A 12,894-nucleotide genomic window follows, 5' to 3' on the forward strand; every position below is an offset into this window, starting at 1 on the left:
GGCGATAACCCAAAATTTGAGTACTGATAATTCCTTCCATATTGTGCTGGTTTATAATAAAACCGTGCCGGGTTGTGATAAACACCGTGTTACTCCATAAGAGGATGTTAACAACAAGGATCAAACCGGGCAAATATTGTCCGGATTGACGTGAACTGTGTTCCATCAATTGATTGGTTAAAAAACTTTGTTGTTTTAAAGAACACAATAAAAAGCAAAAAAACCCCTTCAAAGAAAAGTATGAAGCAAAAGCAACGACAAAAAAATTTGCCAAAAAAGATTTATTTAAGGTGATCAAATGGCGTAACCATGGTCAAACACGACCAAGCTCCCGTTAGGTGTAACTATGGTTGTAGTTAGCCAGGTCCCCAAGTGATTCTTGTGGCATTTATGCCGACCAAATGGCGTGGTCATGGTTCGGGTTCGACCAAGCCCCCAAGTGATTCTGTGGCCTTAGGCCAATCAAGAGGCGTGACTGGTTCAGACATGACCAAGTCCCCAAGTGATCTGGTGGCTTTCGCCTATCAAGAGGCATGGTATTGGTTCGGACACGACCAATCCTCCAAGTGATATAACACGATGCTTGTAGAAAAGCGAACTCAAGGGGTAAACCGGAGGCCGCTTTAGAGAAACTCCGTGTAACCTCACATGATGTAAAAGAACAGATACCCCGCTTTAGCTGAGGTTCCGGTTTATTATCATAATATATACATTGTCATAATATGTACATAAGTATGGCCAATGGCTCAGGTATAGTAAGGCCGAAGATGAGCTATATTCCACGGCCTGTTAATCTCTTCCTCTGATGTACGTGAGTCCTTATGCTCTCGAATATCGATCAGATAGTACGACCCGTTGTGCAGATTCTTGCTGACCACGAAAGGCCCCTCCCAAGGTGGGGATAGCTTATGCATATCAGTCTGATCTTGGATGAGCCGAAGCACCAAATCTCCTTCCTGGAAGGCTCTGGTTCTGACTCGGCGACTGTGATAACGACGAAGATCCTGCTGGTAAATCGCCGACCGGGCGGCTGCGATGTCACGCTCTTCATCCAACCAGTCCAAAGCATCTTGCCGTGCTGTCTCGTTGTCCGCTTCAACATAAGCCGTGACACGAGGTGAGTCATGACGGATATCACTGGGGAGAACCTCCTCCGCTCCATAAACCATGAAGAACAGTGTGTATCTTGTTGATCTGTTGGGTGTTGTATTGATGCTCCATAACACATATGGTAATTCTTCTACCCAACAACCCGGCGTTCTCTGCAAAGGAACCATGAGTCGGGGCTTGATGCCTCTCAAGATCTCTTGATTAGCTCTTTCTGCTTGACCATTGGACTGTGGATGTGCCACTGATGAAACGTCGAGCCGGATGTGCTCCCGTTCGTAGAACTCCTTCATAGCACCTTTGGATAAATTGGTACTATTATCTGTGATAATACTGTGCGGACAGCCAAACCGGAAAATCACCTTTTTGATGAACTGAACCGACGTGGCCGCATCACACTTGCTAACAGGTTCTGCCTCCACCCACTTTGTAAACTTGTCCACCGCCACCAGGAGGTGGGTCTTCTTATCTTTGGACCTTTTGAAAGGCCCAACCATATCCAGCCCCCAAGTCGCAAACGGCCAAGTAATTGGAATCATCCTCAATTCTTGAGCCGGTACATGAGCACGTCTTGAAAACCTTTGGCAACCATCACATCGTCTGACCAGATCCTTCGCATCAGCATGAGCAGTTAACCAATAGAAACCATGGCGAAACGCTTTAGCCACCAGAGACTTTGAACCGGCGTGGTGACCACAATCTCCTTCGTGGATCTCCCGCAAAATTTCACGGCCTTCTTTAGGAGACACGCAACGTTGAAAAGCTCCTGATACACTGCAATGATGTAACTCACCGTTGATGACAGCCATGGACTTGGATCGCCGGATTATCTGCCGGGCCAGAATTTCATCTTCTGGCAACTCGCCCCGGTTCTTGTACGCCAGATAAGGAAGCATCCAATCCGGAATAACATGAAGAACTGCCACCAATTGAGCCTTCGGATCAGGAATGGCCAAATCCTCTTCACTAGGGATTTTCATCGACGGGTTGTGCAGCACATCCAGAAAAACATTGGGTGGGACCGGTTTGCGCTGAGAGCCCAGCCGGCTTAAAGCGTCCGCCGCTTCATTTTTCCGCCGGTCCATGTGGTCCACCTGATAGCCTCTGAAATAACTTGCAACAATATCCACCTCACGACGATATGCTGCCATGAGTGGGTCCTTGGAGTCCCAAGTGCCAGACACTTGCTGAGCCACAAGGTCCGAACCACCGAAGCACTTAACTCGACTTAGATTCATCTCCTTAGCCATCCGAAGACCATGGAGCAAGGCTTCATACTCAGCTGCATTGTTAGTACAAGGGAACATTAAACGGAGAACATAACAAAACTTATCACCTCGTGGGGAAGTTAATACGACTCCAGCCCCCGAGCCTTCCAACTGCCTGGATCCGTCAAAATGGATGGTCCAATACGTATGATCCGGCTTTTCTTCAGGAGCTTGCATTTCCGTCCAATCATTGATGAAATCAACAAGTGCTTGAGACTTAATCGCTGTCCGAGGCACATATTTCAAACCGTACGGCCCCAGCTCTATAGCCCACTTTGCAATCCGGCCAGTTGCTTCCCGGTTCTGGATGATATCTCCCAAAGGAGCAGAACTGACCACCGTAATTGGGTGCCCTTGGAAGTATTGCTTAAGCTTCCGGCTTGCCATAAAAATTCTGTACACCAGCTTCTGCCAATGCGGATACCTTTGCTTGGACTCAATGAGTACCTCGCTGATATAATAGACCGGACGTTGAACCGGATGCTCCTTACCTGCCTCCTTTCGTTCCACCACAATAGCCACGCTGACCGCACGAGCATTAGCAGCAACATATAGCAGTAACGGCTCCTTGTCAATGGGAGCGGCGAGCACAGGCGGATTGGCCAATTGCCGCTTTAAGTCCTCAAATGCGTCATCAGCAGCAGAACTCCAAACGAACTGATCCGTCTTCTTCAACATCTGATACAAAGGGATCGCCTTCTCACCCAGGCGGCTGATAAACCGGCTTAACGCGGCAATCCGGCCTGCCAGGCGTTGAACATCATTGATACACTTCGGTTTAGCCAGGGAGGTGATGGCTGTGATCTTCTCCGGATTAGCCTCAATTCCCCTGTTGGACACCAGAAAACCCAATAACTTGCCCGCCGGTACACCAAAGACACACTTGTCCGGATTAAGCATCATCTTGTATGTCCTTAGATTATCAAAGGTTTCCTTCAAATCATCAACCAGAGTCTCCTTCTCCCTAGATTTAACCACGATATCATCCACGTAAGCATGTACATTACGGCCAATATGCTTGTGAAGGCAATTTTGTACACACCGTTGATAAGTTTCCTGGGCACTTTTGAGCCCAAAGGGCATAGACACATAATAGAAGGCTCCAAAGGGAGTTATGAATGTCGTCTTCTCCTGGTCCTTAACGGCCATTTTGATCTGATGATAGCCAGAATATGCATCCAAAAAACTTAAACGCTCACAACCCGCCGTAGCATCAATGATTTGATCAATACGGGGGAGGGCAAAAGGATCTGCTGGACAAGCTTTATTAAGATCTTTGTAATCCACACACATACGCCAGGTGCCATTTTTCTTAAGGACTAGCACCGGATTGGCAAGCCACTTAGGGTGAAAAACTTCAACAATAAAGCCAGCTGCTAAGAGCCTGGCTACCTCTTCCCCAATCGCCTTGCATCTTTCTTCGTTAAACCGGCAGAGGAACTGTTTCACCGGTTTGTATTTAGGATCCACATTAAGTGTGTGCTCAGCGAGTTGCCTCGGTACACCTGGCATGTCAGAGGGCTTCCATGCAAAAATGTCCCGATTCTCATGGATGAACTCGATGAGCGCGCTTTCCTATTTCGGATCCAAGTTGGCACTAATGCTGAATTGCTTGGACGAATCGCCAGGCACGAAGTCAACAAGCTTAGTTTCTGCTGCCGATTTGAACTTCAGGGCTGGATCGTGCTCCATAGTTGGCTTCTTCAACGGAGTCATGTCCGCCGGATCCACATTGTCTTTATAGTACTTCAACTCCTCGGTGGCACAAACCGACTTTGCATAAGCCGCATCTCCTTCCTCGCATTCCAAAGCGATTTTGCGGCTTCCATGAACTGTTATTGTCCCCTTGTGACCCGGCATCTTGAGCTGCAAATACACATAATAGGGCCAAGCCATAAACTTGGCGTATGCCGGACGCCCAAACAGGGCATGATATGGACTTTGGATTTTCACCACTTCAAACGTTAATGTCTCCGATCTGGAATCATGATCATCCCCAAAGGCCACTTCAAGAGCTATCTTACCAACGGGCTATGCTGATCTGCCAGGCACTACACCGTGGAATACTGTATTAGACGGTTTGAGATTCTTATCTGTTAGCCCCATACGTCGGAAGTGTTGGAAATATGCCCTAGAGGCAATAATAAAAGCATTATTATTATATTTCCTTGTTCATGATAATTGTCTTTATTCATGCTATAATTGTGTTATCCGGAAATCGTAATACATGTGTGAATAACAAACACCAACGTGTCCCTAGTAAGCCTCTAGTTGACTAGCTCGTTGATCTACAGATAGTCATGGTTTCCTGACTATGGACATTGGATGTCATTGATAACGAGATCACATCATTAGGAGAATGATGTGATGGACAAGACCCAATCCTAAACATAGCACAAGATCGTATAGTTTGTTTGCTAGAGTTTTCCAATGTCAAAGTATCTTTTCCTTAGACCATGAGATCGTGTAACTCCCGGACACCGTAGGAGTGCTTTGGGTATACCAAACGTCACAACGTAATTGGGTGACTATAAAGGTATACTACGGGTATCTCCGAAAGTGTCTGTTGGGTTGACACGGATCAAGACTGGGATTTGTCACTCCGTATGACGGAGAGGTATCACCGGGCCCACTCGGTAATGCATCATCATAATGAGCTCAAAGTGACCAAGTGTCTGGTCACGGGATCATGCATTACGGTACGAGTAAAGTGACTTGCCGGTAACGAGATTGAACGAGGTATTGGGATACCAACGATCGAATCTCGGGCAAGTAACATATCGATTGACAAAGGGAATTGCATACGGGGTTGATTGAATCCTCAACATCGTGGTTCATCCGATGAAATCATCGTGGAGCATGTGGGATCCAACATGGGTATCCAGATCCCGCTGTTGGTTATTGACCGGAGAGTCGTCTCGGTCATGTCTGCTTGTCTCCCGAACCCGTAGGGTCTACACACTTAAGGTTCGGTGACGCTAGGGTTGTGAAGATATGTATATGCAGGAACCCGAATGTTGTTCGGAGTCCCAGATGAGATCCCGGACGTCACGAGGTGTTCCGGAATGGTCCGGAGGTAAAGAATTATATATAGGAAGTGCTGTTTCGGCCATCGGGACAAGTTTCGGGGTTATCGGTATTGTACCGGGACCCCCGGAGGGGTCCCGGGGGCCCACCGGGTGGGGCCATCTGTCCCGGGGGGCCACATGGGCTGTAGGGGGTGCGCCTTGGCCTACATGGGCCAAGGGAACCAGCCCCACTAGGCCCATGCGCCTAGGGTTTCCATGGGGAGGAGTCCAAGTGGTGGAAGGCACCTCTGGGTGCCTTGGGGGGGAGGGAATCCTCCCCCTGGCCGCCGCTCCTAGGAGATCAGATCTCCTAGGCTGCGCACCACCCCCCCTTGGCCCTCCTATATATAGTGGGGGAGAGGAGGGACTTGATACACCAGCCCCTGGCGCCTCCCTCTCTCCCCGTTACGTCTCTCTCTCGTAGTATAGGCGAAGCCCTGCTACTGTGACGCCCTGCATCCACCACCACGCCGTCGTGCTGCTGGATCTTCATCAACCTCTCCTTCCCCCTTGCTGGATCAAGAAGGAGGAGACGTCTCCCGTCCCGTACGTGTGTTGAACGCGGAGGTGCCGTCCGTTCGGCGCTTGGTCATCGGTGATTTGGATCACGTCGTGTACGACTACATCATCACCGTTCTTTGAACGCTTCCGCACGCGATCTACAAAGGTATGTAGATGCATCCGATGGCTCGTTGCCAGATGAACTCCTAGATGGATCTTGGTGAAACGAGTAGGAAAATTTTTGTTTTCTGCAACGTTCCCCAACAGGAAGGTCTCATAGTACAGGATGTTAATACTGATCCCTCCATCCATGAGCACCTTGGTTAACTTGTAACCTCCCACCTGAGGCGCCACCACCAGAGCCAACTGACCCGGATTATCGACCTGGAGTGGGTGATCCTCTCTGCTCCATATGATTGGCTGTTCAGACCAACGTAGATAACGGGGTGTGGCCGGTTCAACAAAGTTGACTGCCCGTCTCTGAACCTTCCGGTCTCGCTTGTCCAAGCTAGTGGTAAAGACATGGTACTGCCAACTACTGAACTGCTTTGGGTTGCTTTGGTAACCTGACTATTGCTGCTGTTGGTTGTAACCACCCTGGTTGTTCTGACTATTTTGACCATTATGCCCGCCCGGATTACCATTAAATCCTGAACCGGAACTTCCTCCACCGTAACCCGGCCCGGATCCTGAGCTGCCGCCAGATCCGTGATCATACCGGAAACTATTAGAATTCTTGAACTCCTGCATAATAAAACAATTCTTCCAAAGGTGGTTTGCTGGCTCCTCCTTCGTCCCATGTTTTGGATAGGGCTGGTTTAGCAAATAGTTCAGGCGGTTTGGGTTGGGGTTGGGCGCTCCACTACGATTTTTCGGCCTGCCCTTGCGCCGCTGGCCATTGTCCTGTACGTTGATATTAGCCACAAAATCCATGTTGCCATCCGCTTTATGCTTGCCTCCTCCGCCATTGCCTACCCAGTGATGCTGCTGACCTTTGGAGCTGCTGTTCTTCTTCCCCTTCCCTGTCTTGTCATCATCAGACTCGGGATCCTTGGTACTATCAGAATCAGCATATTTTACCAAAGCGGCCATGAGGGTTCCCATGTCGGTGCAATGACGCTTCATCCGTCCCAATTTCAACTTCAGGGGCCCAAACCGGCAGTTGCCTTCTAGGGTTAATACTGCGGTGTCAGCGTTGATGCGGTCTGAGGAGTGCAACACTTGTGAAACCCGGCGCACCCAATGAGTCGTTGACTCTCCTTCCTCCTAGACGCATGCAGCTAAGTCCACTATCGACATAGGCTGTTTATAGGTATCCTTGAAATTGTTGATAAACCGGGCTCGTAATTGGGGCCACGAGCTGATAGAATTAGCGGGCAAGCTTTTTAGCCAAGTACGGGCCGTTCCTTCAAGCATCATGGTGAAGTATTTCGCACACGTCGTGTCATCCACATCAAGCATCTCCATGGCCATCTCATAGCTCTCTACCCATGTCTCTGGTGGTTGATCCGCTGTATAATTTGGTACCTTGCGTGGGCCTTTGAAATCCTTGGGCAGTCGCACGTTGCGTAAAGCGGGGACAAGGCAAGGCACCCCCAAAGAACCAGAAGTAACACCAGGTTCAATCGAAATGGTTGGACGAACCGGCGTGAGCTGCCGAGCCTGATGTTGTGCGGCTAACTCGGCCTCCCTGCGCGCCCGGGCCCGGTTCAGCACTTCCTGAGCGTTATCAGCACCACCCGTCGGGTTGTTACCACGGGGTGCTCCACGTCATTCATTACTCGACACTGCTGGTTCATCCATATGTCTGCTATAGCTCCGGCTTGGACGGGGGGTCGAGTGGATCCGGTCGCAGCTGTACGAGTACGCTTCCTGTTGGGCCAAAGCTGTCCTCAGAAGTTCCTTGACCCATCGCGTCTCTACTGCCTGTGGCGAGTCACCTTCAACTGGAATGGCCTCCAGCCGTGCAGCAGCGGCAACAAGGTTGTCCATTGGGTTGGAATAATGACCCAGAGGCATTAAAGCATCCCGAGGTATAACGGTGTTTTGACGAGGCGGGTTCATCTGACGGGGCTGAACCGGTGCACCGGTCCCAGGGGCTTCTGCCTGGTTCCCCTCCAGCGGATTGTTGGCTCTTGGTCCTGTAGTGTTAAAAAGGTCCCTAGCCTCAAAAACCGGAGGTAAGCGGGATCGGTGCTTCCTCCTCATGACTTCATGCGACGCGCTCTGGTCCAACATAAGCCTGTAGGCCTGTGCATCTAAAGCGGCCCGCTCTGCGGCCATCTGGTGTCCTCAGCCGCCAGATCCGTTTTGGCCTGGGTGATTTGTTCCTTTACCTTTGCAATCTCCGTGTTGTGAGCGTCCTGATCTGGCGGATTAACTTCTGCCATAAGCACAGCCAACGCATCAAACAGTTCTGATAGAACCTGAGCCGGCGGGCGCACAGGGCCTCCTGCCCCGGCAGCCGTTGCCGCTGCTGAACCGGAGATCGCTGCTGCGGCTGTCGAAGAGTGAAGCGTTGCTTGTGTTCCGGTCATAAATATTCCAACCCAATTAGGCAGATCAGAGGGGTCCGGAATACTGTCACCATCGGAATAGCTCTCAATCCGGCCATCTTGTAGCTGATAAAGAGATTCGGTTTCTCCAGTCGAAGAGTCGTCACCGGAACAAACGGTAGTTGCCCCGCGAAGCTCCGATACATCCTCATAACTTCCTCCATGTATCATTCCCACGAAGGCACGCTTCATGGCCGGTTTAACCCGGGAAGATCGTGCACGCTGAGCCGTCTCGACGAGGTCGGCGCAGATGTCTGGCTCAGGGCCCTGTTCACCGATCTTGCCAATGAAAACATGAATGCTACCAAAGGGGACCCGGTACCCGTACTCAATTGAGCCGGCCTCGGGGCCCCAGCCTGCATCATCGATGTAGAGTTTGCCGCGACGACTTTTAGTCATCCGGCCTACAGCGTAGCCCTTGAGTCCTTCAAAGCGGCCCTCACAGAACCGGAAACCATCGTGCGATAGCCCCACGGTGGGCGCCAACTGTCGTGGGTTTGTCACGGCAGATGTCCTAGAGAAAGGACTTAGTCGTGGAGCCATCACGACGGGTTAGCATGAAGGGGTTAAAGTGGACGCAAGGACGCAAGAGAGTTTATACTAGTTCGGCCCCTTCGAGGAAGGTAAAGCCTACGTCTAGTTGTGATGGAATTGATGGGGTTTCGATGACTAGGGAGCAAACAAGCTTCGCCTGTGTCTCGAGTTGTTGTCTGTTGTCCCTGAACCGCCGCCGGGTCATCCCCTTATATACATGGGTGACGCCTGCCGGTTCAGAGAGTCCCAACACCGGTTCATACTCGTATCCGGGTTGGTCTCTCCTTGTTCCTAACTTATATTACAAGTATATGCACAAAGCTGATGTACGGCTACAGGTTGTAAACCGACTACGGGCCCTGAGCCTTTATCTGCCCTCTTTGGGCTTTAACACCTTTGAACTACTGATGGAGTTAATCCGGCCCAGGTAGGCCGGTTTATGCCCAGTAGTAATATCCCCAACAACTTCCTTCAGCCAAAACTCACACTTGCTGAACTTGGCATAAAGTTGATGTTCTCTGAGCTTCTCCAAAACTAAGCGTAGATGTTCAGCATCTTCCTCCTCATTCTTGGAGTAAACCAATATGTCATCAATGAATACCACAACAAACTTATCCAGGAACTCCACGAATACTTTGTTCATCATGTTCATAAAATAGGCAGGGGCATTAGTCAAACCAAAGGACATGACTGTATACTCATAAAGCCCATACCTTGTGGTAAAAGCTGTCTTGGGTATATCCTTCTCACGAATCTTCAACTGGTGATAACCCGATCGAAGATCGATCTTGGAGAAAACACTAGCTCCTTCTAGCTGGTCAAACAAGTCATTGATCATCGGTAGGGGATACTTGTTCTTGATGGTCACCTCATTCAAAGAGCGGTAATCCACACACATTCTCAAGGTTCCATCCTTCTTCTCCACTAAAAGTACTAGGGCTCCCCAAGGTGATGAACTCGGGCGAATATACCCTTTCTCTAGTAACTCCTTAATCTGTTTCTTGACTTCCTCCAAATCATTAGCAAGCATTCGATATGGCCTCTTGGAGATAGGCCCTGTGCCTGACAGCAACTCAATCAAAAACTCAATCTCCCGATCTGGCGGCATACCCGGTAACTCATCCGGAAATACATCGGGATAATCCTTCACCACTGGTACTTCTTCCTGGACAACTCCCGTAAGAGAGTTCAACTGAGTCCTCTTAGGCTTAAGCCTCGATACGTACTTGATCCTCTTCTTCTCCGGGGTGGTGAGAAAAATCGATCTACTAGCACAATCAATGTTTCCCTCATACTTGGACATCCAATCCATCCCTAGGATTACATCCAACCCTTGCGATTCTAGTATAATCATATCTGTGGGAAAAACATGTCCCCCTATGTTCAAAGGCAATTGGAAACATCCCTAACTAGCCATAGACTCGGCTCCTGGGGAACTCACTAGAATGGGTGCCTTAAGAGCTATGGTAGGCAACTTATGTTTATCCACAAATCCCCTTGATATGAATGAATACGATGCACCAGTGTCAAAAAGAATGAGTACTGGAAATAAATTAACCAAGAACTTACCTATCACTGCGTCAGGCTGCTCATAAACCTCTTCCACATTGACATGATTCACATGTCCCTTAGTGAAAGGATTGGGCTTCTTGCCTCTAGAATTCCCATTGCCATTTCCATTCTGCGCCTCAGGGCACTCATTGGAGTAGTGACCTATCTTCTTGCACTTGAAGCAGGTGATGTGACTCAGGTCCTTCTTCATCGGTGTGGAAGAACTGAAATGCTGCTGATTGCCATTTCCTCCATTACCATTGCCCTGCTTGTGACCATGGTGGTTGTGTCCATTCCCTCCATGATGAATGTGGCCCCCATAGTTATGGTGATTCCCTCCAAACTTGCTAGTGCCTGATCCAGAACTCCCTGAGTACGGGCTGTAGCGGGGTTTCTGTTGAACTCCCGAGTTATACTTCCCGTGACCGTACTTCCTCTTACGATTCTCCATCTGCTGGTGCATGCCTTCAAGAATGATAGCTTTATCGACCAGCTCCCGATAGTCCAAAAATGTTGCCACAGTCAACTGAACTCCCAACTCATCGTTCAGTCCCTCCAGAAACTTCTCCTGCTTGGCTGCATGAGTGGCCACGTCCTCTGGGGTGTAACGGGCCAACTTACTGAACTCATCAACATACTGAGATACCGTGCATCCTCCCTGGCGCAAGCTGCGGAACTCCTTCTTCTTCAGACTCATGGCTCCAGCTGAAACATGAGCAGTACAGAACGCCCGCTGGAACTGAGCCCAAGTCACATTCTCCATGGGGTATGTGGTGGTGTAGTTCTCCCACCAAGCAGCTGCCGGTCCATCCCGCTAATGGGCAGCAAACTTCACCTTCTCCGCATCATTGCATCCTACCATGGCCAGCTCCCTTCCTATCTTGCGGAGCCAGTCATCTACGATGATAGGCTCCGTGCTGCTGGAGAACACCGGTGGGTTCAGCCTCAGAAAACGGGTAAGACTGTCAACCGGGGGTGGCGGCGGTGGGTTGTTGTTGTTGTTGTTCTGGTTCTGGTTCTGGTTCTGGTTCTGAATGACCATCTGCATAAGAGCATTCTGTTGCTGGATCAATTGCGTAAGCTCCGGCGGAAAGTTGAATCCGGGGTCACGTCTTGGAGGCATCTGATGGGTTTCAGAGTGGATGAGGAGTTAGAATAGAACAAGGCCTAGCGAGTAAAATCACACTACCCATATGCACATGATAGCAATAAAACTTCAATTCACTCCAATTCAATTTCAAACAAAGAGGTTCAAATGAATAATCAAACCTAAGGTAAGCCATGTCACAAGATTTGACAAGGTCTTACAAATGAAATAAAACTAATCGGATAACGAAATCGAATTCCTAAACTCTCATGGTGGTATAAAATCTAACTCTTATGGTGGTATAAAATCTAACTCTCATCAGATGAGGACCAGTCAACCATGTCGACATCGGGTGTCCTTGCATCGCTCTCCGTGTCGCCATCTCCGAGCTCATCATTTTGGTCCCTCTCCTGGCTGACATAGGCACCATACGAGTGATCCTCCTGGATGTTTTCTCCCTCATCCAGCTTCTCCCCGACCTCCTCGAGCTCAAGCTTCAGGTCGTCTATCTTCTCCTACAGTGCGTCCAGCTCTCCTTCGTGCTCGATGCGAGCGTCCTGGAGCTCCTCCTCTAGCTCGGCCTTGCGGGTCATGAGGTTCTTGATGACGACCATGTTGTCGGACAGCTCCAGCTCCACCATACGAATGTGCTCCTCCATGTCCTGGATATGGGATTCTATCGTCTCGTCTTCCAGGGTACGCACCACATCTCCATTTGCATCGCGGCGTCCGTACATCACGAAGGAGGTCCTCTTGAGGTCTTCGTCATACACCTCCCGAATGCGTCCGAGAGCAATGTGAGCAGCGATACCCCTGCCCAAGCCCCATGTTGCGGTATCCACATGGAAATCAATGGGCTTGGTACGGTTTTCGAGGATGCGTCCGGGGATATGAGCATCGATCCTCCAATGTGTCTCCTCGGGCAGGGTGGCTGTGAAGGTTCCAGTGAATGTGGGAAGCCCAATCTTTAGGTGCTTCGTGATCTTCACTAGCTGCCTTCCAAAGGGCATGGTCTCATCGGGCTGCTCGAACTCAACAAGGGCGGACGACATCTACATTTTGAAAAGAGAAGAAATTAGTATTGAAGTAGAGAAGGTACGAGACCAAAGGATATATATGGAAAATGAAAACTATAGTTTTTTTCCTATGGCTTTTCTCCATTTCTATGGGTCGCGTCCTATAGTCAACGTGTGCTCTGATACCATCTTGTAGCGACCCGACTC

At 49.6% G+C, this 12,894-nt stretch overlaps 1 pseudogene; it reads right to left on the reverse strand.

Annotated features, from left to right (window-relative positions):
* Positions 1-10,179: 10,179 nt before the first annotated feature.
* On the reverse strand, positions 10,180-11,707 carry LOC147959924 (uncharacterized; annotated as a pseudogene).
* Positions 11,708-12,894: the final 1,187 nt, after the last annotated feature.

This window comes from Triticum urartu, chromosome 7A (assembly GCF_056163025.1).
Source record: "Triticum urartu cultivar PI428250 chromosome 7A, HENAU_Tu73, whole genome shotgun sequence".
Lineage (NCBI taxonomy): Eukaryota > Viridiplantae > Streptophyta > Magnoliopsida > Poales > Poaceae > Triticum > Triticum urartu.